Genomic DNA, 27,310 nt, shown 5'->3' on the forward strand with positions numbered 1-27,310 from the left:
GGTGAGAAGGACAGGTGACTTGGACATGCTACCGGCGATACCGTTCTCAGGGTTGAACGCATGGGTTCTCGCAAAGGCGCGAGGCTGGGGAACGTGAGACCAGCTAGGAGAGCTTGCTAACAGCCGGGGCAAAAGATTGGGGCTCGGGGGTGAGGCTTGGCAGGGCCGGACAGAGTCTGTGGTGTGCTGAGGCAGCTGTAGACAGACTGGAGACGTGTTTGTCAGCTGAACTGCCTGAGCTTGCTGGTGATGGAGAAACCCTCAAGTTTCAGCCCCAGGTGTGGCCACCTGAAACGTCTCCAGACGTTGCCAGACATCTCTTGGGTACCGCAGTCATCCCCAGCTGGGAGCCACTGGTCTAAAGACTTGGGGGCAGGACCGACCCTCAGTGCAAACTGAAACAGAATTCCTAGTGACCCAGTCGTTAATTTGACAAATAAAAAAATTTTTTCCCACTTTTGGAAAAGGCTGGGGATTAAGTCATTTTGAGGGCATCTTGTTTCCAAAGGGGGAAGGATCAGAGAGTTGCATAATTTTGGTCTCTCCCTTATGAGTGTTCTTGAGCTTCTTTCAGTATAGTGAAACTCTAGTGTATTTGTGTGAGAGTGTTGGGTGTTTTGGTTTTAGTTTTAAATTTTTATTTTTACTTAGGACATCTTTCTGATGTCCTAAATAGGGAGGTGACACTTGAAGAAGCACTTTGGTTTGTGAATAGGAAGATGTGTTTCTGTGCCTGTTTGTGTGTGTGTGTGCACGTGTGTTTTAATACTCTGTTCTTGAACTAGCTGATCATTGCCATTGGTGTCCTAGATTTTGAGGTATTTAGGCAAGCACAGAGTTGAATTTGTTTTCCCAAAGGGATTTGCTTGCTGTGTTGCTAAATGAAATTGAGGACGGTACACTTGACCTTTCCAGGTGAGGGGTGGGAGAGTAGGATGTGTTTGCAAATCATAGAAACTGAAACATGAACACCAGGACCATATGGCGTTCAGAAACTTCTATGATAATTTCAGTGAATAAGTAACGTGCTTGACAATTACATTTAAAAGTACGCTTAGTGCTCATTGCAAAATGTGGAGAGAGTGCTTTGGGAGTTGAGGAAGAGAGTAATTGGCATTCTTTTCTACCCCATGGTACCCTCATTGTGTCATCTATAGACCAGAAACTGTGTCACCTGAAGATTATATCGATAGTTTGGTGTTATATCTGTGGGGAGAGATTCAGATTGCTGTTGGTTGACAATTTGCTGAATAAGAAAGATCATGCTTTCCTAATACTTTATTTTTTAATAAATTTATTTATTTTTGGCTGCATTGGGTCTTCTTTGCTGCACGCGGGCTTTCTCTAGTTGCGGCGAGCGGGGGCTACTGTTTGTTGCGGTGTGCGGGCTTCTCATTGCAGTGGCTTCTCTCGCTGAGGACGGAGCACGGGCTCTAGAGCGCAGGCTTAAGTAGTTGTGGCTTGTGGGCTCTAGAGCGCAGGCTTAAGTAGTTGTGGCTTGTGGGCTCTAGAGCGCAGGCTCAGTAGTTGTGGCGCACAGGCTTAGTTGCTCCGCGGCATGTGGGATCTTCCTGGACCAGGGCTCGAACCCGTGTCCCCTGCATTGGCAGTCAGATTCTTAACTACTGTGCCACGAGGGAAGTCCCTATCCTAATACTTTAATGTATCATCTTTAAATGTTGTGATTCTTTTTCTCTCACTAAATAAAATTTCATGCCACTGAATAAAATTTAACGCTTACAAACAAATATTGTGCGACTGAGAGCTTATTAAAGTTTTTCTTGGTTTTTTTCCCATTGATATTAGCTCTGGATGGATTATATAGTTGTAAGCCCAGTTGGGTCATGTTATGTTACCTCTCTCATACCAGATTTTCATGTGACAAGTCCTGTCTTGGTCTTTGTATATGGGATTTATTTGGCATATCATGGTGTGAGTTGGGAAAGTGCTTTGCATTCGTCACGTGTGACATGTATATGGTTGAATCTGCTGTCGTGGGGTGATGGGTAAATGATACACATGTCTATATATATATGTGCTCATATACATCAATGCATGCTCACAATACTGATTTTGCCAATTCTACAAGCGTTAAATACTTGTTATTAGTGTCATAATGCTTTAAAGAAGAAATCAAGTTTATATGTGTCTTGGTTAGTGTCTCTGTTTCTCCTCATTTGAATAACTCATACTTTTACACTGAACTTGTAAAACCTGCAAGCATAATAAAATGTCATTTTGCAGGAACGAATGGATATTAAATGACTTACCTGAAGAGTATATGAAGAAAATATGTTTCCCCATTGATTCTTAAATTAAAAATGAACGATGTTTCCTGAATATTTATTTCCCTGTACCTACAGTGCTACGTTTGTTTTTCTTCAAAGTTTAAAAAAGAAGAGTGACTTTCTTTTGGTTGGGATCCTGCTGTTTGTTTTGAATGCACAGCTAGGGCATGCCGGCTGTATTCTGTACTCAGCCATAATAAAGTGGTTCTCAGTGATTCTGATGAAACAAGAGGCTGGTTGGCTTTGTGGCAGGTGCATAGGACTTGTGCAGCTTGGTTTTGTTCTGTTTTCTGTCTCGGTTGTTGCTAATAGATAGATGACAGTTTACGATATTTGTGACATTTGTTGAATGAGTAAGCGAATGAATGAAATGCACAGAGAAGGCCTTGCGTGCTGTTCCAGTTTCTATCCCCTGGAGCGTCCACTGTGCAGAAGCAGTGTTTCTTGCCAAAGCATATGTAGAGAGCCGTGTTCTACACCCAAGTGGGATGGGGTGAGGGCTCCCTGACTGCCGTCATGAGGTGGCATTCAAAGAAGTTGCCATTAGCAACCTACCAGTTGTCTTGTCCCTTGTGTTTTATTAGTTTTTATGTTTCGCTGCTATTTTCTGCTATGATGTTGTGAGTACGGTACAAATGTCTGTTTTGTGAGGGACCTTCCTATCTCACCTCAGATGAAAGAGGGCCCTCGGTTGCCCTGTTTACACACTGGGTGTAATAAAATCCAGTCTTAGGTGCAGAGGGATGCTTCTGCTTGTGTGATATTCTAAAAGGTCCTCAAGTTCTTAACGAGGAAGGAGGCCCTAAGGAATTAAATCACAGAACCTTATATTGGAAATAGTAACGGCGGGGATTTAGAAATTGCTCTCAATTTTTTCTTCTGAACTCGTGTTTAATATCATCTCAGGATGGGTGCTAATGGCACTGATCTTCCATTGCTGTCTTTTTTTCCTCTTTAGATTTGTGCTGTCACATATGGTAGCCACTGGCCACATGTGGCTCTTTAAATTAAATTAATTAAAATTAAATTCAATTTAAAAGTCAGGCCCTCAGTTGTACTGGCCACATTTCAAGTGCTCAGTAGTCACATGTGGCTAAATGAATACCTTACTAGATAACGAAGGTACAGTGCGGAAAGCTTTATCAGATGAGAGATGGTTAGTTAGATTTTTGCCTAACAGGTATTCCAGGAAAGAGAGGGAGGGGAAAATACCTCAAGTCTGAAGAAGAGAGAAATTTCAAACCAAGTGACTAGAACAGTGAATAAAAACTCAGCACATCAAAAAAATTACTACATGAAGGCTCATCATCATGTCATTTTAGAAAACCAGGGGTAAAGGCAGTATCGAAGCACTTTCTAGATTAAAAAAAAAGTCATAGGAAGGATTTTGAATCAGAATGACATCATATTTCTTAAATTAGAAAACAGACTGAGCTTAGAATTCTATGAAAATTTATTTTCACTCAGAATTTTGAAGTCATTCCCTCACTGGTTGTTAATTAAGAGTAGCATAAAGTTGTTTGTCCATGTTCAGGATATCAGTATAATTTAGATTTCATACATCACTTCTCAGGAAGCTACTAGAGAATGTGTCCCATCAGAATGAGAGAGTAAACCAAGAAAGGGGAATATTCGGGGTCCTGGAAACAGAAAGAGGCAGAAGGAATTCTCAGGATGCTGGTGTGATCTCGGGGCATCTGCTCTGAGCCGACCCACCTCTGACGAGTACAGACTGGAGCAGAGACCAGAGGAAGGTCTGGTGTGTATATATTTGGGGAGAGGGGGTGGGGGTGAGGGCAGGATAGACATGGAACTGTGACAGATTATCCGAATTAAAAATTGAAAGGTTGTGGAGGGTGTTGGAGGAATTATCAAAGAAAATAAAAACAGAGGCAACTAATAATCCCAGGAAAATTTAAGAGTTGCATAAGAAAGGAATCATAATCACACTGTACTGCTTGCTCAGCGGTGCCGATTCCATTGTCAAAATAATACGTGTGCAGTCTAGATTTAACCCCCCAAATGTTATACTGTTGGGGAAACATGGGAGGGTAAGTCCAGGATTGGTGATGGGAATTTTAAAAACCAAAAATCCTCTTCCATGTGTGAGAAAATCAAGTTAAGTGGTATCTGACGTTGATAGGATATATTATAAGCAGCTTACTTAGAAACATGGAAGTCCATACTAGGGAGCACTGCCAATAACAGAAACAGTTGTAAGGTTTGAAAGTGGTTGCTTTGTGAAGTAGAATTGAGGATAGATGGTGCTGGAAAGCTTGCTGTGAAAAAGGAGGAGTGTTTTGCCTCCCCTGTGTGCGTGTACTACTTTGAAAAGAATAAAAATGGTTTGGAAAATGAAAGTACACAGTATATATACCTTGGGCAGAATTATAGAAGTTTTAGTATGGTTCAGATTCGGGGTTCTCCACCTTGGTGATACTGACATTTGATCCAAATAATTCTTTGTGGAGGGGGCTCTATGCAGTGTGCTGTGGGATGTTTCGCAGCCTCCCTGGCCTCACCAGATGCCAGTAGCATTCTTCCCCGGAGTCCTGGCAACTAAAAATGTTTCCACTCGTTGCCCGGTGTCCTGGGGTTGGGGCCGGGGGGCGAAATCAGCGCCATTGGAGAAGCACCGATTTAAAGGATTTAAAATCTGGTATGGAATGAATCATCTCAATATATAAAAACGCTGGTCAGCACAGTATGGGCAATGCAGGAAACAGCAGCTTCATCACGCAGAGCTTGAACCCCACACGGAGCAAATGAAGTGGTTTGGAATTCTCTGGCACCGTGAACCGCCGCCGCCGCCCACCCCTGCCTTTGGGACCAGAATGTGTCTTAGCCCCTGGCTCTTGGCCCGGTTAATTCAGGGCTCACTAAAAAAAGAAAAGGACTCAGGAGGAAACCGCGGCTCCTCTGTCATGCACCGTGGCTTCGGAAAACATATTTTAGATTTTTCACATTATTTTCAGGGTGATACAACTGAATTTCTCCAGAGTGGAAATGTTAATCATTATGGCAACTTCGGGGACAAAAATGCGCGCTTTGGATATATTTCTCTGCTCAGTTGGCTGCAGGACGAGATACATTCCTCCTACCTCCACCCCCTCTCTCCCTCCCTCCCTCCCTCCCCCAGCAATTCTTTTGCAAGTTCTTGATTCAGTTCCTTGCAAGGTGTTTTCCCTTAGAATTTACAAAGGAAGTCAACAGGAAAACGGTTCCTCAGATTTTTTTTTTTTGATGTGGATGAAACCTCATAAATAATTTAATACCCTCATTTCACAGCTGAAGAGTCTCTGGTTCAGAGAGAGTTTCTTATAATTAATTAGGAGCAAAGTGAGGCTTGTAACTCTGCTCTTTTTTTTTTTTTTTAACGTTTTCATTTAAACAAATAAAATGCATGTGCACAGTAATGCTGTGGAAGGGAGACAGAACAGGGCAGTGAAATGGATCAGGCCTCTGGCGTGTTTTGTCAGCACCTCCATACCGTTCAGCGTTCTGAGCATGATCTGCCAGGAGCGTGTGCCCTTCCCTGTCAGCTTAGACAAAATGAAGGAAAAAAAAAAAAGAAGCCAGAAGCTCACGAGGGGCTCCTGAACTCCAATTCCTGATGGTCCAGCCAGAGCCCCTTTGGGGGTAGGGGGTCTAGGATGCTGCAGGAGCAAGTCAGGAAGGGAAGCCTCTGGTCCCCCCGTCTCCCAGCTCTTGTTGGGGCAGTCCTGGAGCCAGCATGCACAACCACTGCAGCTGTCCTCACACTGGTGGCCCAAAGAGTGACGTTGGCCCGTACCGTCCGGGCGACGCCTTCCTCCCTCTGCTGGATTGAGGCAGCCGCGTTCTGTCCACCGACTGGCCCTCCGGTACTCTGCTTGCTGTCAGCATCCTCATTCCTCAGTACCGTGATAGCGAGAGCATCCCCCGATATCTTGGGAAACTTCCGTGCCTTCCTCTTGCTCCCATTCGTTGCTTCCAGTACCGCTCAAGCAGTAGCCCCTTCCTCTTCTACCTTGCCTGACTTCTTGCGCCAACAAGTGCCACCTCCTCCATGAAGCCTCTCTAGATTTCTTCCATGCGGAGAAGACAGCGTGCATGAGTCCTGGTCATCCTGTCAGCCGCGGTCCTCCTTGTTCTCCATCTCAGTAGCAGTTGTTTCCTGGTCTTTGCCTGATTTTTGAGAGACGGCTGTCACTAGAAGCCAAGAACACCACACTATCTTGGATTTCCTCCTACCTTGCCGTACTCTCCTCTGTCTCATTGGCCAGGTCCTTCTTCTCAGGGTTCAGTGGTCAGTATATATAATATATGTAATATATATATATAATGGACTATATTATATATATAATGGATTATATAATGTATAGTCGATTATATACTATATATGTAGTCAATTATATATATCACATATGTAATTGACTATATATATTACATATATAGTCAATTATATGTATTATATATATAGTCGATTATATATGTATAATCTATTCTTTTTCAGATTCTTTTCCATTACAGGTTATTACAAGATACTGAATATAGTTCCCTGTGCTATATACAGTAGGTACTTGTTCTTTATTTCATATATAGTAGTGTGTATCTGTTAATCCCAAACTCCTAATTTATCCCTCCCCCCTTCTCCCTTGGGTAACCGTAAGTTTATTTTCTATGTCTGCGAGTCTGTCTCTGTTGTGTAAATAAGCTCATTTGTATCATTGATTTATTTTTTATTTATTTTTATTTTTTTATTTATTTATTTTTGCTGTGCTGCACGGCTTGTGGGATCTTAGTTCCCTGACCAGGGATTGAACCCAGACCCTCGGCAGTGAAAGCTCGGGGTCCTAACCACTGGACTGCCAGGGAATTCCCGTATCAGTTTTTTAGATGCCACATGTAAGTGATATCGTATGATATCACTTGTCTTTCTTGGTCTGACCTAACTTCACTTAGCATGACCATCTTGAGACCAGTGGTTCTCAACGGGGCGAGTATGCCCTCCAGGGGACGTGGGCAGTGTGGGTCAGTTTTGGTTATCACCCCTTGGGAGGATGGGGGATTCCTATCGGTGTGTAATGGGAAGAGCCTGGAATGCTGTTCAGTATCCTGCAGTGTAGAGGATAGCCCCACCGCAGACACAGCGGTCTGATCTAAATGCCAGCAGTGCCGAGGATGAGAAATCCTGCATCAGATGCTTCCATCCAGGCCCACAGCTTCAGAGGTCATGGTTACTGCCGGACTTAACTCTGTGACTGTGACCTCTCCCACTTGCTCAGACCTGTGTGTTTAACTACCTAGTTAACAGCCTGCTTGCAGAGCCAGTGGGCGTTTCACAGTTCACACCTTAAAAGACTCTTGGGCTTCCCTGGTGGCGCAGTGGTTGAGAGTCTGCCTGCCAATGCAGGGGACACGGGTTCGAGCCCTGGTCTGGGAAGATCCCACATGCCGCGGAGCGACTGGGCCCATGAGCCACAACTACTGAGCCTGCGCGTCTGGAGCCTGTGCTCCGCAACAAGAGAGGCCGCGATAATGAGAGGCCCGCGCACCGTGATGAAGAGTGGCCCCCGCTTGCCGCAACTGGAGAAAGCCCTCGCACAGAAATGAAGACCCAACACAGCCATAAATAAATAAATAAACAAATAAATAAATTAATAAAAAAAAAAGACTCTTGATTTCTCTTCCGCTCAGTCTTTGTGCATCCCAGGCAATGGCCCCACCTTCCAAATTTTGCTCAAGCTCTGAGCCTAGAAGTCGTCCTTGCTTCTTCCGTCCCCTCCCCAGCACACCTCCGCCCTACCGGTGCGTCCTCCGGATCACACCCCCAGGACACCTCAGACTCTGTGCATCCCTCTCCATCTCGTCTCTCATCTTCCCCACCTGTACTGTGTGAGCCACTGTGTTCCTCTGCCGAGCAAGAGCTTATTTGGGTTTTGTTCTAAGAACGATGGGAGCCCCTGAAGGGTTTCTGAGTAGAAAGGTGGTCACATTTTCTTTTCTCGTTCAGTCTGGTGCTGGGTGAAGAGAGGTCAAGAAGAAAGGATCAGAGTCCTTTGCAAGGGCTGCAGAGTCCTCCGTGATCCAGGACCTGCTATCACTCACTTCTGCTGCCCAGTTCGCTGGCCTTCCTCCCTGTCTCCCAGTCGCCAAGGTCGATCTCACCACGGGACATTTGCACTTGCTGGCCACTCTCGCTCCCATTCGAGGGCTCCCTCCTCGTAGAGCTCCATCCCAGCCCCGGTGTAAACTCAGCTCCTTGTCCGCTGGTCCCTTGTCTCCCACTACCAGTTTGAGCGACATCACTTCTCTCCTGTTAAACGGTCTCGTTGTGAGTTTTCTGGCGAGTTTATTGTCACTGATCTCCCCTCACTGAGATCCCCCCAACCCCCCTTCTCACTGTCCGGCCGGGTAAGTGTCACATGACGGCAGACCTCAGGTGTCCCGGAAACCAGGGCCGCACTGAGCAGCGTTTCCGCTTTCCACAGGACTGGGCGTGTAGTTCTCAGTAAGCATGTGCTGAGTTGCGTTGAATCTAGAAATACCTGTGTTTTCACTTAGTGTGTTTTAGGATGCTAGAGAAAAATGAGAGATGGGTAGATGTTTCAGTGACTGGAATTCCCTGGGGATGTGATCACAGTCGGTTCTCAGCGAGACTTCTGAACAGATTTGTGTGTGTGGACAGTCACATCGTGTGCTTTACCTAGAGACGTAAGCCTGCCGTTCACCTACGGTGGTTGTCCACCATCTGACGCCGTTATTATTTCAGCTTCTTAAGACCTCCTATCTCAGAAGTCTGCCTGCTTCGGGAACGGTCGAGAAATGTATTCGAGATGTCTTCGTTGATATGTTTTGCCTGACTTTGGGTATTTTTTTCATTGACAGGTAACTGAAGACAGAAAACAGGCCTAAAAATAAACCCTAGAAGGAAGAAGGGATTTGCCTGCATTTGGCTCTGAGTAAGTGGAATTGTAAAATGGATTTCTTTCTTATTCCATAATGAATATCCTGTCAACCGCTCCACGTTTTCTGGGCTTAAAAATTAACTATTACTGTATTGGCTGTACGTACCGGAAACAGTGATTTCCCAGGATTTCTTGTAGTAGGTGATTTGGTAACCAGAAAATGCTTTGTATCTGCGTCGGCACTTCATAGCAAGCTCCTATGTTATTTAGCTTCTGGAAGTCAGAAACTTTAGGAGAGAGAAGTGGAGATGGTTGTTAAAGTGCGTGTGCTTTCGAGGGAAACATCGTTGCTGCTGTTTTTTCCCATGTGCCTTTCAGGTACTTATTTTTCCTCAGATGGCTGATGTATAATAAACAGAGTTTTTTTGACTCTTTTTGCCTTTTACAGGCTCCCTTTGTCTTGTATGTGCCTCTCAGAAGGTGTTTGGAAAATGACAGGCATCCACTGCTTGTGGACCAACCAGAATTTTCCATAAAAACCTTGTTTGGTACCTTTGTGAGGCAACGTGGCCTGTGCTCTAGGCCCCTGGGGAGGCGTTTTCCTTCTGTCTGAGCCCCACGTGGACTGTTATGAGGGGTAGAGAGAACCCAGACTCACCGAGAACGGGGCCATCTGGGTTCTGGAGTTGCCATCTTGGCTGCTGTATTTCACCCAGTTTACAGCGAGGCCCGATTCTCACCCACATCAAGAACATCCTTTTCAGACCACCTTTTATGAAAGCCTCCTGTTTCTGGGATGACCATCCTTTGACTCTGTTACTTCTGGAGCGTTGTGGAGTATACAGGGATGTGTGAGGTGTGTCTTGTGTTTTGGGGTAAGGGATTACAGGTGCTGGAAAGCCGTGGTGTGGATGGGCTGTGCCGTGGGTGGTGCAGACATCTCCTGCTGTGGGAATTCCTAGGAGGGGTCTGTCAGCCTGTGCTGGAGCAGCTGAGGAAGGCTGGACCTTTCTCTTGAAAGGGACACTTGGGTTGGGTTCGGTGCTGCATGGGATTTCAATGCATACTGAAGAAAGGCGTTCTAGACGGGGACTCTGTGGGCAAAGGGGAGGAGTCAGGAATAAGAAAGCTTTTATTTTTTTTAGGGAAAAGTGGATAGGCCAGCCTGGTGGAATGCAGGGGACTGGGGGGAGGGGCAGAAAAGGTATAAGGAAGAGGCAAGGACTCTGAACTCGACCCTGTCTGCACAGTGCCTAGAGGAGACTGATTCTGATTCTCTTAGCATTAGAGCTGCCATCTTTGTGCACCAAAGGTGACCCTTAGAACCAGCCCCCACGGGTGAAGAAGGATGAGTATATCATGGCAGAATACTTCTGTAACACTTACTGTGTGCCAGACACTGCCATAGTTTGGTTAACAACTTTATTGAGTCATAATTCACACAGCTGACAATTCACCCATCTGGAGTGCACATATACAATTCAGTGGTTTTTAGTGTATTCACAGGGTTGTGCAACCGTCACAGTTGATGTTAAAACATTTCATCACTCCCCAAAGAATCTCATACACGTTAGGAGTCACTCCCCATTCCCACCTCCCCCAGCCCCTGATCACCACCAGTCTACGGTCAGTGTCTGGGGATCTGCTCATTCTGGACGTTTCATGTAAATGAAATAAATCATGTAACATGTGTGCTTTGTGATGGGTTTCTTTTTTACTTAGCATAATGTTTTCAAGTTTCTTTGTAGCATTCCTTTTGTTTGCCAAGTAACATTCCATTGTATGAATAGACCACATTTTGTTTATCTGTTCATGAATCAGACACCGTTATTTTTGAAGACTTCTATTTTGAAGTAACGTTGGACTCAAAAAGAGGCTGCAGAAATAGTACAGTGAAGTCTAGAGCACCTTCCTCCGCCTTCCCTGGCTGATAACATCTTACGTGAAGGTACTGCTTATCGAGAGTAGGAAACTGACGTGGGCAGTGTTGACACAAATGCAGCCCTTACCTGGATTTTAGCAGTTCTTGTGTGCGTGCGTGTGTGGGTGCATGCGGACAGTGTATGAAATATAATCACGTGTAGATTCGAGCAACCCCCATTGTAATCTGATGCAGAACTCTTCCATCAGCACAAGGAAAGCTCCGTGTGCCCCGTCTGTACGGTCACCCCCTCCAGCTCCTGGCAACAACTGGCTTCTCCGTCTCTGTAATTTCATCCTTTCAGGAATGTTGCATAAATGGACTCATGCAACGTGCGGCCTTTTGAGACTGCCTTTAGTGACTTAGCCTCCAGCCCTTCAGATCCATCCCAGGTGTTGTGTATCATTACCAGCGCCTATGCCTAGTATTCCACAGTCTGGGTGCACCAGTGTGTGTTTATCCACTCATTTGTTGAAGGGCGTCTGGGATCTTCCTGGTTTGAGGCTACGACAAACAGAGCTGCTGTGAACACCCACGCACAGGTTTCGGTGTGAGCCAGATGCTGTTTTCAGGTCCCATTTATTCCTCATGCCGTCCGGCGAGGTCGGTGCCACTGTTGCCTCTATTGCCCAGAGAAGGATGCTCTGGCTCAGAGGAGCCCTGGGCCTCCCCAGGTCACGTGGGCAGTGCTGGAGCTGCCGAGTTCGGAAGATGCAGCGATGGCGTTGGGCTTCCCCACCTTCAGGACGCTGCTCAGGAGAGAGTTCTGGCCCAGCTGATGCGGAGAGCAAGCCACCCCGCGTCCCCCGCCAAAGAAGAGCGCCAGCGTCAGGGCTGGGATCTGAGCCGCACCGCTGGGGATGAATCCCTTTCGTGGACGGAAACAGACCCAGCTCGGAGGCAGCCAAGCCCGTTGTCCTGTTGAGCCGCATCCCCCTTTGGAGGCCTCTGTGTGTGATCGGGGAGGAGGGTCAGGCACCTGGGAGCCCGGGGAAGCCCTGCAGGTGTTGTCAGCTCTTGGGGTGGTGCAAGTCAAACCCACGGTCCACGGGGCACGCACCCGTGTCATTGCTGCCGAGAGCCACCCGGCTGCGCTCCCAGAGCCGCTGCCCACGCGCGTCTCCGGGAGCTGCCTTCAGAGGGGCTGCTTGCTTCCACCTGGAGTTCAGTCATCCAGGCGGCGAGAGGCTGAGCGGTGTCCTCTGTCAGTGTTGTCGTAGTGCAAGGACAGAGGCAGGAGAGCAGGAGAGCCCCCTTGCTTCCATCACCCGCGCCTCTGGCCCTTCTGGGAGGCTGGCTGGATCCTCTGAGCCTCGGTCTTCTTTTCTGTGCAGCGAGGAGGTTAATCCCTGCTTCGTAGTGTTTCGGTACAGCGTGTGCAGCAGTGTCTTGAGCACATCGAGTCAGCGCACATGCCTGTTCTTCCTCCTGCTCTTTTCCCACTTCCCCTGCCCTATTCACAGTCTGGAAGTGATGAAGAACCCCGGACTACACAGTGTTTGCTTTGGGGCTGCGTTCTGGGTGCGTGTGTGTGTGTGTATGTGTGCACGCGCGCACACGCGTGTTGCTTATTCTAAGCCTTCTGCTTTCTCATTGTTCTCTGCTGTTCTTTTTTTTTTTTTGGTAGGGGGTTCCTAGTAACTGGGATGGGTGGCCAGTTCTCACCAATTCCTTTCTATTCATAAAATCCAAGAAGGGCTCAAATGACCCAGGTAGCTGTCATTAAAAGGAGCCCTGACTCTGAGAGAAGTGGTTCCCTGGAGCCCGGAGAGAGTTTCCCGTTAGAATTAATTAGAACTGGGCACAGAAACAAGGACAAAGCAGTGTCTTTTGTGGATCTCATGTGGGTGGACCGCTGTGTTAAAGACCAAACCGGTTGCCGGGGTTTTCATACTAAGTTGGTGCGGGTGGCAGCCCGGGGAGGGGTGGGGTTTGTTCAGCAGGCCTGGGGTGCCATGGGCTGGAGCGGGGTGTTGCTCATTTGTCTTATCGAAAGCCGTAAAGCGTCCCGGGTGCCCTCGGAACCATCGCCCGTTGATTTGAAGACGTGAATTCCACGTGGTGGAACAAATTGCGTTTTCTGTGGTCTCCAGCTGATGAAACGTGCTCGATGAGGTGCTGTTGATAGCGTGATTCAGCCCTTCCTTCCTCCCTTCCGACCTTTGGTTCACATTTATTCAGTGTACTGTTCTTTCAAACGACGTTTGTCTTCTTGAATGCCCAGAACACCCAGGTAGAGCCCCACAGACGCTCCCTCCCTCCATGTCATCAGGAAAACTGCTTTCCCCCAAGAAGCTGCTCCTTTCCTCTCGAACCCACGCAGGCTGGGCAGGGGCCGTCGGGAGCAGCCATGTCCCAACTGAGGGATTGAAAGTCTGGTGAACTTCTTCACGATGGAATCTGATGCAGATAGACATTACGTTCTGATTAATTAAATTCAAGAATAAGCTCTTGAAATTGGCTGTCAATTCTGGTTGTAAACTGGCCCGAAAATGGTGAGACGTTTCTTTTGTTTCTGACATCTGTTGCTACTTCTGGCTCTTGTACCAAATCAAAGTATGTTGTTTCTCTTAGTGTTTCCTTTTGGCTTTCCTTGTAAACATGGGTGGTTCCCAGAGATCTCTTTCTTGGTTTAGGACAGTGGCTCTCAAGTGGGGGCAGTTTTTTACCCCCAGGGGACACTTGGCAAAGTCTAGAGACGTATTTGATGGTCACGTTTGATTGATTTGATTGGGGGGGTGTGTGATACTGGTGTCAATGGGTGCTGCCAAACATCCCACAGTGGACAGGACAGTCTCCCGCACCCCGCCACACACCAGAGGATTATCTGGCCCCAGATGTCAGTAGTACGAGCTTGGCTGCTCTGGGGTTTGGCCCAAAACTTGGCACGTGTTGAACATCGCCCTCTGTCTTCTTTCACAGTAGTTCAGCGCCTGTCGGCAGTGACTCTGAAGCACCATGGTCAGGAGCTTTTGATCCTCCTAACGATGTCATGAATACGCAGTATGACTATACTTTTAGAAAAGTATATGCTTGGATTTCTGTTCCTAAATTATGTTTTCCTTTGCAGGAAGAAATACATTTTTGACAGTGTGATCGTATGTGTAAATTCATAGGCATCAATTCAGTTCAACTTCATTTAATTTATAGTCTGTTAAAAAGTTTGCATAATTTGGTTTTTTTTTTTTTATGGTCAGTAATAATTCTAGATCTTATTACTTAGAATAATTGCGGGGAATTTCCTGGCAGTCCAGTGGTTAGGACACTGCGCTTTCACTGCCCAGGGCCCAGGTTCGATCTCTGGTTGGGGAACGAAGATCCCACAAGGCATGCTGCACGGCCATCAGAAAAAAAAATTGTGGGATCCTCCAAGTTCCTACTTATTGATTGATTGATTGATTGATTGATTGGCTGTACGACGAGGCATGCAGGATCTTAGTTCCCCGACCAGGGATCCAACCTGCGTTCCCTGCAGTGGAAGCTTGGAGTCTTAACCTCTGGACCACCAGGGAAGTCCCCAAGTTCCTACTTTTATAAGATACCTCTGTGCACAATTAGCAGATTTTTAAAGGAACCCCCGACCTGAAAATAGTCCTCCAGAAGACTGTAACTGAAAGATCATGCCTTTACTTAATACCTATTTAAGTCAGATTTACAAGGGATTATTTTTTATGGTGTTCAATATGCGTAACATATAATTTTCCATCCTAACCATTTTTTTCCCAACAGGTGACAGTTTTATTTCCCATCTTAACCATTTTTAAATGTACAGTTCAGTGTCGTTAAGTATGTTCACATTGTTGTGCACCCATCCACGCGCAGAACTTTTTTCATCTTCCCAAACTAACACTCTACACTCATTAAACAACTCTCTATTCCCCTCTCCCGGCCCCTGGCACCCACTATTCTTTACGTCTCTGAATCTGACTGTTCTAAGGACCTCATATAAGTGGAGTCATACGAGATTTGTCCTTTTGTACCTGGTTAATTTCACCCAGTGAAATGTCTTCACAGTTCAGCGATGGTGTAGCATGTGTCAGAACCGTTTTCCTTTTTGTGGCTGAATAATGTTCCATTGTGTGTGTGCCCCATAGTTTGTTTATCCCTTCCCCCATCGATGGATAGTTGAATGGTTTACAAAGAACTATTTTAAAGTTGGGTCCCTTTATGTCTGACTTGTGACCACTGTTTAGACATAGAAAGTGTTCCAGGTGGTGTGTGGGGAAATGACGAGGTACTCACATAGAACACTCCAGAATCTTCCTCACACTCTTCCTCAAGTGCCCTTAACACAATTCTCTGCTGATGCAGGAACTGTCTTCTGAGATGAGCTTATATGTTCATCCCACCTGCCTCGCTCCTGTCAGCTTCCGAAGGAGAGAGCGATAGAAGAAGTATTTTGATGGGTAGCAGAAGTGTTCAGAATGGCATCCTGTGCCAGCCCACGTCCCACCGTGCTCTCTTGCATTGAGGGCTCTTCCTCCTTAGCTTTTGACCAGAACCCCCTAACGGGGATGTGTGAATGTCCCCCCCGCTGCCCCTGAATATGTTTTCCTCTTTCCACCTCTTGTGCCTTTCCTTCTCTGCGAAAGTGTAAACTCTGGCTCTGGGTGTATAAACTTCTGAGACACTTTGCAATCAACGTGATGAAGTCTTTATGTGAAAGAGTTCTTGATTATTCGGAAATGTGTCTGTAACTTAAGCATCATCTACTTAGCACTCCTGTATTGGGATCTGATTTTGTCCTGACACGTTATTGCGGTACTTAATCCTAAAGCAACTGTTGTTTACTTGCAGGGGTGTCTTTTCAACTCTCATGAGCTTATAACTTTATTTACACAGAACAATTGAAATGAATTTCTTTGATATTTTGGTGCAAAGTAGGAAAACAGAATTCATGTTGTATCTGTTCTTTTGTTTCGCAGGTAAGGAGTGGAGTGCCTTCTCAGTGCTGGGTGCTGAGAATGGAGCAGGATATTATTTTGCTAGGGGTGCCTGCCACAGAAAGATTTGATCTGGTTTTTGGTCTGAGATGGAAATCGTAGGGTGCAGACTTGGAGGTTGATGTAAGCGCAATAGAAATAGTTGAAAATCTGTTACAAAATTTATATTATCTCTGGCAAGTTACCTTACTCAACAAAGTGCTCTCGTGGCATTTTTAAGTCTTTTAAAATACACAGACACCAGCTACCTTTTGTTTTTTCAAACTAAATAAGGCGCTGTTGTATGCATTTTTTTTTTTTTTTTTTTTTGGTAAACCTAAAGAAAAGCTTCATTTGAAAGGCAGATCCTCACAGCAGAAGGATTTTCTGGTTTATTTTATGTTGCTGATTAATTTGAAGTATGATTCAAGTTTTAACTTATAGTTTCTTTGTTAAATTAATTACATTATTGGGTAGGCATTTAGTCTTTATTTTAATGTTGCTGATTAATTTTAAGTGTGATTCACATTTTTTCTTTGTTAAATTAATTATATTATTGGTTACTTTCATTCTTTCATTTACAAACCTTCTAATCGGAGGCACTGCATTTGACAGTGATGAAGGGCTGGGTATTTCCTGACCTTTAATATTTTTTTCCATCCACTTTTTTTTTAAGTTTTTTAAAAAAATGTATTTAATTTATTTATTTTTGGCTGCATTGGGTCTTCGTTGCTGCACACGGGCTTTCTCTAGTTGCGGAGAGTGGGGGCAACTCTTTGTTGTGGTGCGCGGGTTTCTCATTGTGGTGGCTTCTCTTGTTGCGGAGCACGGGCTCCAGGCACGCGGGCTTCAGTAGTTGTGGCTCATGGGCTCTAGAGTGCAGGCTCAGTAGTTGTGGCTCACGGGCTCTAGAGCGCAGGCTCAGTAGTTGTGGCGCACGGGCTTAGTTGCTCCGCCCGTGGGATGCATGTGGGACCTTCCCGGACCAGGGCTTGAACCATGTCCCCTGCCTTGGCAGGCGGATTCTTAACCGCTGCACCACCAGGGAAGCCCTCCATCCACTTTGAAGACATTTTTCTATGTGACCACATAGTGTTTGGTTTACAAAACGTATGTTCCTCTGAAACACCAAATCTAAGCTGCAAATGTGTTTTCAGCTGAGCCTTGTCACAGTGTTTACTGACATAGAATGTTGTCACTTTGCGTGCTGTAGCTGTTTGTCTTTGTCAGTGGATGTAGGTAGAATATTAATCTTGTATGAAATTCAGATAAGCAGGGGGCAGGTGGATTTATGGCTCTCGAAACCTGTAAGCTCTGCAGCTGCGGTGAGTTCTTGAGCCGTGAATAAAGAAATTCTGGACGGTGGCTAGCAAGGGCTGGCGTGACCTGATGCACCACAGAATACGTCACGCCGTCGGGGATCTGCTTCTTGCGACGTGTCTGCTCTGGCTTGGTCCTGATGCTGTGATGCTGCAGCCGTGCGCTGCCTTTGAGAGGAGAGTGAGACGCCTCCTTCGTGTAGCAGCCCGGGCTTGGGCAGAGCTGCTCCGCATCCCCGGGAGGCTTTGGGGTCCCAGTGGCTAAAGCAGGTTCTCGGGTCCATTGAGTCTCTGGAGGTTGAGGAGTGTCCGCACCACAGGCTCTGTGTCAGCCAGGTAGGGTGCACGCGAGGCTCGGCGAGCGGGTGCCCCTCCCGGCGTCACGGGACTTCATCGACAGGACTGCAGCACCTGCAGGACGAACGGAGTGGGGTGCACCGGGCCGTGCAGGGATTTTGGAAATGGCAGCCGAATTACTGCGTTTTGGAATTGCTTTTGGAATCCCAGAGTCATGGCTGGGACAGCAAGAAAGAATGTCCTTGGAGAAAGTGCAGAAACGACTGTGAAAATGTTCCCTTCTGTTGATACTGCAGAAGTGATTATCAAAAGTGAGTGTCCCCTGCCCCCCCCCCCCCCCCACAGACTTCCCTAGAGTGGAAACATCCTCTGCTTGCTGACTACATCCACTGTCTCAGAGAAGGAATGAGCTGTGTTAGTGCATTTGTGATTCATGGCCCAGGCTGGATGGCTTGTAGCCACTTCAGCTAGAGCCACTTTTTTCAGCAGCTTTATTGAGGTATGATTCACATACCATCAAATTCACCCCCTTCAAGTGTATGATTTGATTGTGTTTAGGGTACTCACAGACTTGTACAGCCGTCACCACGGTCTAATTTTAGAGTATTTTCAGTACCCCCAAAAGAAAGCCCATACCCCTTAGCAGTCACTCCGCATTTCTTCCTCACTCTCCCAGCCCCTGGCAACTGCAGATCTGCTTTCTGTCCCTGTGGATTTGCCTATTCTGGACTTTTCGTATAAATGGAATCATATGATACATGGCCTTTTGTGACTTGTTTCTTTCACTTTGCATAATGTGTTCAAGATTTCGTGCGTGCTCTAGCATGTGTCAGTGCTTCATTCCTTTTTATAGACAAATAATACTATTTCATTGTAGGGATAGACCCTATTTAGTCCATCCATTCATCAGTTGATGGGCATGGGTTGTTTCCATGGTTTGACCATGGGAATCATGCTACCGTGAACATTCCAGCACAGGGTTTTGTGTGGATGTGTGCAAACGTAAGATCAAAATGACCCAGTGAACCATTCGCTATCAAAATATTGGATTGGCCAAAAAGATGTTAGATGTTCCGTAAGAGGTTACGGAAAGCCCCGAACAAACTTTTTGGCCAACCCAATAATAAAGGGAGGTTTCTAAGATGAAAATGTACATTTTTTCAAGTTAAGGATTTTTAAGATAAGTATCCTTGGAAATGTGTTTTTGTCTTTTAGCACCCGCCCCATCCCCCAAAGTATAGCACAACAGGGCTATTTGAAGTTTGGAAGGTGTTGCGTTCTTCCCTGGGTTGGGACAAGCCAGGGCACATGAGTGCCTCGGACGCTGTGTGCCGCACACTTGGGCAGATGCCAGGCCTGCTGAAGGCGGTGCAGTATGCAAACAGGTTTGTAGGTGGACCTGGAGAACTCCAGGAGCAGAGAACTGGGAGCAGGCTAATCAGGGAAGGTCGGGTAATGTGATGAGGTGCAGCAGGTCATTTAAATGGGCCCATGTAGCTTGTTCCGATGAGGTAGGTGCAACCCTTTTCCTTTAACCCAGACTATATTTTTAGGCCCATCTAAGTATTTTCCATGTTCATACATTTTTCATGTATTGCCTGTAAATTTGGAATAAATGCCTTCTCTCTCGACTTCCTGTTTTTAAAAAATACAGTTCTTAAAATTACCAGCTTGTCCAAGGGTTCAGTGGTCAGTTTGTGGAAATTCCCATTCTTTAAATCTATAAGAACCGCCACATTCTTTGCAATGAGTTATTCTTATTTTTCCGAGCCTAGATCCTCCCTCGTTCCTGGTGTTAATTTGCCTCCCGGTCATTCTTCTCCTGAGGCCCTCGAGAAGCACGTGTGGCGTCAGAACTGTAATGAACGCCGTCGGATGGCCTCGGGCAGCCGCCCCCGATGGAACTTCCTAGGAGGGTGGGGTCGTTCCACACCCGTGCCATCTGGTGGAGCAGCCCCTGGCCCCGTGTGGATCTTGAGCTCTTGAAACGTGGCCGGTGTGCCTGAGAAACTGGATTTTAGACTCGTTTCATTTTAATTCATTTAACATTAAAGAGCCACATGTGGCCAGGGGTTGCCCTTCGTGGACAGAACGGGTAGATCAGGAGCCTTATTTGATGGGTGAGTTCAGTGAGGCCCGCGGTGGTGGCAGGAGACAAGATGCGTCTGTAGAAGAGCCAGACAGACCTGGGCCTTTATCTGGGGGGTACCTGGAAACCTGTGTGGTCCCTGACCCCTGAGAGCAGTGGTTCTCTGAGGAGGTGGTTTGCGTTTGCCGCCCCTCCCCCTCCCCAGATATCTGGCAGTGTCTGCAGGCGTTCTGGGGTTGTCACTGCTGGGGGCAGGGGAGCTCCTGGCATCTAGTGGGTGGCATGCTGCTCAGCATCCTGTGGTGCACAGGACGGCCCCCCACAGAGTGATTTGGTCCCAAATGTTACCAGTGCCGTGGGGGAGAAACCCTGCTGCAGATTCACGAGGCTGGCCTGGTCCTTCCATGGGGCGCAGACGGCCGCGGGCCCATCTTGTAAATGGCGAGAGGGAGCTTGCTCACGGGGTCGAACCTGGGCAAGTGTGCCGCCCGGTGGGACCAAGGCGGAGGCGGTGAGTGGGGCGCCCGCCCCCCGTGTGCTGGTCCACTAAGTGTACGGCTAGGAAGGCGGCGTTTGTCAGGGGTCAGTCTGAGAGTGTCCTTTTAAGTGACAGAAGCCACAAAGTCCTCCCTGCTCTGCGCTGCTTTCTCTCAAGTTGAATTACGGGAACCCTGCCCCTCCCTGGTCACCAGCGTGGCGGGAGACGGCCACGGGGCCTGGATGTGTCCTCGTCACTTCGGGTTTGGTGACTTACCCCTCCAAGATACTCAGAAAGCATTTGGAAAGGTCCTTTTTTGCGAACCCGTCTTGGCAGTATCGAGCCCGTGTCCGCTGGGTAGCCGCAGAGGAGCACCCACGTCTCGTTAGGGCCGTGAGGGAATTGTTAAGAACGTTTCCTGGGTGTAGTAAACGGCCCTGGCACGCACCCCAGCGGGAGGCGGTCCCCCCACCTCCCAGCACCCCCAGCCCTCCCCCCCAAAGCAAGCTGCTGCCGTGGGAGCTGGCCCTGGTCCCGAGAACGACGGGGCGTCGTGAGGAACGCGTGCACGTTTGAGGGTCGAGGCTGAGCGCTGCATCGCGCCGAGCTGGAGGAAGCGGGAAGGAGCCCTGGGAGATGCGGGGCCGAAAAGGGCTCTGTCGGTGGTGCAGACCGGAACGGGATGCTGCAGTCAGACAAGCGGCGTCCTGTGCTCGAGCACAGACGGGTCGCCGCGGCAGGTGCAGGGCCGCTCCTGGCATCGTGGAACTGAACGGGCCGTTTCTTCTAAGGATACTGCAAAGTCTTGCGACCTCTGTCATCCTGAGGAAGCTCGGACAGCTTGCCACACAGATAACACTGATAATAAGAGGGAAAAGAAATGAAACCATGATGCTTCTATTTATGGAAGTCATTTTTATCCTGTTTGCAGAAACCATAGATTTAAGCGGGACAGATGTGTCAGCAATTTAATAAGACAGTTATCCTAGGAGTTAAGTTGAAATCATTCACAAAAATAAGCTCTGGCAACTTGAAACCCCGGGGGGATTTTGGATCCTATTTAATGTAAAATGCCTTAAAGCGAAGAGTAGCAGGCATTTTGTTACAGTTCCAGGCAGTTTATTGTTTTGTGTTTTTTTCCCCTAAATATTTGTGAATGTGTGAATTACTCTGTGTGCCAGCCATGGAAAATAAAACCACAGAGAAGGGGAGGGAGGTGTCAGATAAATTCCTTTTCAGCAGAGAATTGAGGCGTCTTATTATAACAATTCATCTTCACAACAACGTGATGCAAGAAGCTGTAACAGAGCTGAACTCTGCGGACTGTATCTCCACCGTCGATGCATTGGGAAGCCCACCCAGGCCTCATCGCAAGCTCCAGTCTTAAATTTGGTGTGAAAGGGGCTTTAGGACACCTGCCTGTGGGGGTAGCGAAGGCGCAGCTTCTAGGATTCCGATTTTACGTCTTCTAGGGACTGGCCTTGACATATCTTGCGTCGACGCTTACCGATAGAACTGGAAATCGGAACCAGAATAATTAGATTGAGTTTTCAGATCCCGTATGTGAGCCGAGAAGGGACTCGAAAGCACGCCCTGTTTATTCTTGCGAGGCTGAGGGAGGAAACGACGGGGCCGTGAGTCGCTAAGAGCTGGTTGTCATTTTCCTTTATGCAGCACGGGATGCCCTCTGCATTTGGGGGTTCCGGATCTGGCGGGCTAGGATCCCCGTGCGGCCGTGAAGAGGAGTGAGCAGCATGGGACTGCTAGCTGGTTTACAGCCTGACCTCCTCTCAACAAGTCAGCCTTTTAGTCCCTGCCCGCGCCCCCACCCCCGAGAAGACAGCAAAGGAGGGAGCCCACAGCCATTTCCCACGCTGGATGTGAGCACTTCTGCACCTGGGAGTGACAGAAGGTCGAGGAAGGGAACGGGAAGATGGAGATGACAGAGGGGATCTTTTAAGTGGGTTCATGAAAGTAAAGGGAACCACACTGGTACCAGCTTTTTTTTTTTTTTTTCCTGGCTGTGCCTCTTGGCATGCGGGATCTTAATTCCCTGACCAGGGATTGAAGCCATCCCCCTGCAGTCGAAGCACGGAGTCCTAACCCCTGGACCGCCAGGGAATTCCCTGGTACCAGCCTTGATATTCGTTAAAATCATATTGATTTAACCCCTGTCATTATTAGTACTGCTGTGGTTCTTGTTGCTCTTGGAAAAATTATCGCACATCCATCTTGAGTCCCTAGAAATGACAGCCCTGCTGAGTGAAAATGGTAAAGACCCCTTTCACGTGAGGCCTGACGTTGCACAGAAACAGTTTTTTTTCATCTTCCCAAAGGCCATCTGAGTGAGTCGGTTAAACTCGTGAGCTTGCACATCTGCAAGTTCTTTTCTCGTGCTCTCTGTTATGATTGGTTCTTCCATTTCTTGTCCACCAGGATGCATCAAAAGGAGTCAGAGTTCACACTTGGCTCCGGAACATTCCAGAACTGGACTAGGCTCCAGTGAGGAACCTTCAAGGGCTCTGGTTCTCACTGAAGGGGGATTTTGCCCCCCGGCGACTCTTGGCAATGTCTGAAGATGGTTTGGGTTGTCCCAGGGAGGGAGGCGCTCCCCTCATCTCTTGGGTGGAGACCAAGAATGCTGCCCAACACCCTGCAGTGCACAGGACGGTCCCAACAACGGTGCCACCCAGCCCCAAATGTCACCGGTGCCAAGGCTGAGAAACCCTGCCCTAGGGTGCTTTCCACTTGCTCGGTGCTGCAGGAACGGCTCTCTCCAAAGATTGTCTCCTTGGAGAGGGCCAGGTCCCTATACACGGGCCAGCTGTGCAGGTCCCCGAACTCTGAAAGGAAGTTGGAAATGTGAGGGTCAAGTCAAAGGAAGCCTGCTGCCTGTTGAGCGAAGCAGGGACCCCTGTGAGCTGCTGGAGGTCTGCTGCCTGGCCCAGCCCGGCCAATGCCTGGCTGCGTTTCTTTTTTTTTTCTTTTTAATTTTATTTATTTTTGGCTGCGTTGGGTCTTTGTTGCTGTGCGTGGGTTTTCTCTAGCTGCGGCGAGCAGGGGGCCACTCTTGGTTGCGGTGTGCGGGCTTCTCATTGCGGTGGCTTCTCGTTGTGGAGCACGGGCTCTAGGTGTGTGGGCTTCAGTAGTAGTGGCACGTGGGCTCGGTACTTGTGGCTCACAGGCTTCAGTAGTTGCGGCACGTGGCTTCAGTAGTTGCGGCACGTGGGCTTCAGTAGTTGTGGCACGTGGGCTCAGTAGTTGTGGCTGGTGGGCTTCAGTAGTTGCGGCACGTGGGCTCAGTAGTTGTGGCTCGTGGGCTTCAGTAGTTGCGGCATGCGAGCTCAGTAGTTGTGGCGCATGGGCTTAGTTGCTCCACGGCCTGCGGTATCTTCCCGGACCAGGGCTCGAACCCGTGTCCCCTGCATTGGCAGGCAGACTCTTAACCACTGCGCCACCAGGGAGGTCCCCCTGACTGTGTTTCTCATCGCATTTTTCACGTAGGTTTCGCCAAGGTTTCTCCTGAAGGACGCTGACTCAGGGCTGCCCCTCCGGTTTCATTTCCTTCCAGGGCAGTTTAGGTGAAGCGTGAGCCCAGTGTTCCCCGAGGAGGGGTTATGAGAATCAGGCCCGCGTTTGCTAAATGAACGTATCGGGAAACTTCAGCATCGTTACCAGAATGTTGCTGACCATTTCCCGAGGGTTGTTATTAGGGTTGGAGACCGGGTAGCAGATGCCTGTGGCTTCCACTGCACAAATGAGATGTGTTGTGGAGGCCCCCAGCCAGTACACTCACAGCCTTAATTATGGCTTCAGAACAGCAAGTGAATGTTTAAGCAGTGTTTTCGTACTCACTTGAAGTGCGATCTCTCATATGATGGTCATATTGTTGGACCCGCCCGCGTTGCATTCATTAGGTCTATAAGCTGAACGCTTCTTTGCTGATGCTCCCCAGGGGAACCTAATCCCCACAGGGGTAGCCTTAGGAAAGGGTCAAGCGTTCAACGTGTTGATTCCATTTCTTAGTTCTGTTTGCGTGCTACGGCCCTAGTGCCTAGAAAAAAGCATTCCTTATTTTTATCCAGTGCACCTAAGTCCGTGATGCTTGTGATACTGTTTATCTGATCAAGCATATAGGGAGGTGAGGTTTATGAATTTCAGGTTTATTTCAAGAAACTGAGTTGGATGGTTACTGGCCATTCGTCGCTATGTGATGGCTGCTTTAATCAACGGGGTTCCCGTGGTTTTGCTGCTGTTCCTGTTTCAAAGAGGCTAGTGAGTAAAATTGGATATTAAAGTTGATTGCATTGGTTAAAGATTGGGACAGCGCTGCATATATAGTTTAGATGCTAGTTGGCTAACGTCTGACATATACACTGTTAGCTTGTTAACATGGAAATTGTCAAACATACAAAAGTGTATAGAATATTTTGGTATATTCCCCCTCACCCTGCTTCAGCCACTGTCAGGGTTTCATGAGCTGGTGTCACCTGTCCCCTCACTGTTTTTTTTTCTTTTTATTAGAGTAATTTAAAGCAAATCTCAGGCATCTTGTTATTTCACCCCTGAGTATTTTCGGATGTATCTCTAATATAGAAGTATTTTTTAAAATGTATTTACCAGATACCATCATTATCCTGTATGAGTTTTCTCTGGCTGCTGTAAACAAATTACTACAAACTAGGGGGTCTTAAAACAGCAGAAATGGATTTTCTCACAGATCAGGAGATCAGAAGTGCAAAATGAAAGTATTGGAAAGGTTGGTTCCTTTTGGAAGCTCTGAGGGAGAATGTACTCCATGCCTCTCTCCTAGCTTCTGGTGGCCCCGGGCGTTCCTTGGCTTGTGGCTGCATCACTCCAGTCTCTGCCTTCGTCTTCACACGGCCTTCTTCCAGGTGTCTGTGTCTCCAAATCTCTCCTTTCTCTTCTAAAGATGCCAGTCATTGCATTTCAGGCCCGCCCTAGTCCAGTATGACCTCATCTTAATTTGATTCCATCTGCAAAAGACCTGATTCCTATATAAGGTCACATTCACGAGTACCGGGAGTTACAACTTCAACGTACGTTTTTCAGGGGACACCGTTCACCCCACCCAGTAACTGTGAGCTTAACTCTGAGCCAAATGTGCTGAGTTGATTAACTCACCAGCTACCAGAAATCTTTGCTGGAACGTGCTCATTATACAGCTGGTTGCCTTTAATTGAGAGACGGTTTTTCCTGTCATCCCGCCCCCCCCCCCCCCCCCCCGAGGGAAGTGAGTGCACTTGCTCAGGGTCACACTTCTTGCGAGCAGTGGGGCTGGGGAGCAACCCTGTCTGGCTCCAAATCCAAGGAAACCGGCTGCGGTTTATAATGCAGGTTCATGAGATGCGTTTGCTTGAAGTCTTAGAACGTAAACTGTGTATTGGATGATCTCCGTGTGTCTGTAAGGCCGTACGTCCACTCCTTTTTAATTATTTAAGCAAATTGTTGGTGCTCTAAGAACACACTATTTTTTCACTAGAGTTTTACATGTATTTTAAAACTTTACATAACTGTGTCTCTAGTGTATTTCTTTAAGTATGCTAAAGTTGGCCCTGCTTCTCATTTGTACCCCACCCACCATGCCCATCTGAAGGGGTCTTTCCGTTGGGTTGAGCCCCATTGGGGTTGCAGACCGATGCTTGCAGATGAACTAATCATGCTCTTAGGTCTCAGTGATGGGTCTAGGAGGCTAGTTTGCTTGTGACTTCAGGTCATGTGGGAGTTTTCTACCACAGGGCATCGTAACTCATTTTTTAAGACGAATAGACTTTTTTTTTAAAACAATGTATGGGGTACAGAAATCATTCTTCTTTTTAGTGAAAGTGTTTATTGGCAATAAACTTAGCCCTCAACTTACTTGTATTTACAGTATCATTTTGAAATGGATACTCTAAGAGAACTTTTGTTTATACTCAGGATAAAAATTACACAAAATTAAGTGATGATTCGGAACGTCCTTCGGATAGATTCCTGGCAAGATGCCTCACGGACCAAGGCTTCCTCTTAGGATGTGTTTTTGGGATTGACTTCCTTGCTGCTCTCAGCTGCCTGGATTCCTGCTCACACACAGCTAATCCCTTGACATTTTAAGCATTGTACTTACTCTTTTTTTTTTTTTTTTTTTTTAATTTATTTATGGCTGTGTTGGGTCTTCGTTTCTGTGCGAGGGCTTTCTCTAGTTGCGGCAAGCAGGGGCCGCTCTTCATCGCGGTGCGCGGGCCTCTCACTGTCGCGGCGTCTCCCGTTGCGGAGCACAGGCTCCAGACGCGCAGGCTCAGTAGTTGTGGCTCACGGGCCTAGTTGCTCTGCGGCACGTGGGATCTTCCCAGACCAGGGCTCGAACCCGTGTCCCCTGCATTGGCAGGCAGACTCTCAACCACTGCCCCACCAGGGAAGCCCTGTACTTACTCTTGCTTAACTCTTCATCAATGATTGAACTCAAGAGTTCTTTTTAAAAATTGCATTGTTAAAGATTTCCTCTTGGGAGTTCTCCTTTTGAAAAGGATACAAATGATGTTAACCATTTAAAGTGTACATTGTTAGCCATGTGTTAATTTTTATATCCCTAACGTCTAAGAATCATGACGTAATACTAGTATGGGCTCAGAGTATCTCCCCTAAGATATTTGCCGATTACCAAGGAGAGGAGAGCAGTGATTTATGGGGGAAAATCTCAGCAGATACCACCTCCTGAGCCCAGCTGCTATGGATAACCTCACCAGGAATAAGGCATAGTGACATCATGTGATGCCCTGAGAAGGACACAGCATCACTTCTGTGGTGTTCCTGCCTGGAATGCATAACCTGCATCTAATCGAGAGAAGAATTGGACAAACCCAAACGGGGGGTGGTGGTGGTGGGGGGCGGCATTCTACGAAATAACTTCTCGCGCTCGTCCAAAGAGTCTGGCTTTGAATGGCAAGGAAAGAAAGGGTGACTATCACATATCGATGGGTTGTGGGGTCCTGGATGGAAATCGGAGACAGAAAAAGGACCTGTGAGTTTGCTTGAAGTCTGTAGTTTAGTTAGGTGTATTGTGCCCGTGTTGATTTCTTTGTTTTGACCATTGCTATGTTTATTTA

At 47.4% G+C, this 27,310-nt stretch overlaps 1 protein-coding gene across 5 annotated transcripts in view; it reads left to right on the forward strand.

Moving 5' to 3' along the window:
- The window catches only part of TBL1X (transducin beta like 1 X-linked), a 223,459-nt gene that overhangs the window by 71,374 nt on the left and 124,775 nt on the right, over positions 1 to 27,310 (forward strand). For all 5 annotated transcript variants that reach the window (XM_057537877.1, XM_057537879.1, XM_057537878.1 and 2 more), the window contains exon 2: positions 9,159 to 9,232. The gene's annotated coding sequence lies outside the window, so the exon portion shown is untranslated. The remainder of the gene's footprint in view (positions 1 to 9,158; positions 9,233 to 27,310) is intronic.

This window comes from Balaenoptera acutorostrata, chromosome X, assembly GCF_949987535.1.
Source record: "Balaenoptera acutorostrata chromosome X, mBalAcu1.1, whole genome shotgun sequence".
NCBI lineage: Eukaryota > Metazoa > Chordata > Mammalia > Artiodactyla > Balaenopteridae > Balaenoptera > Balaenoptera acutorostrata.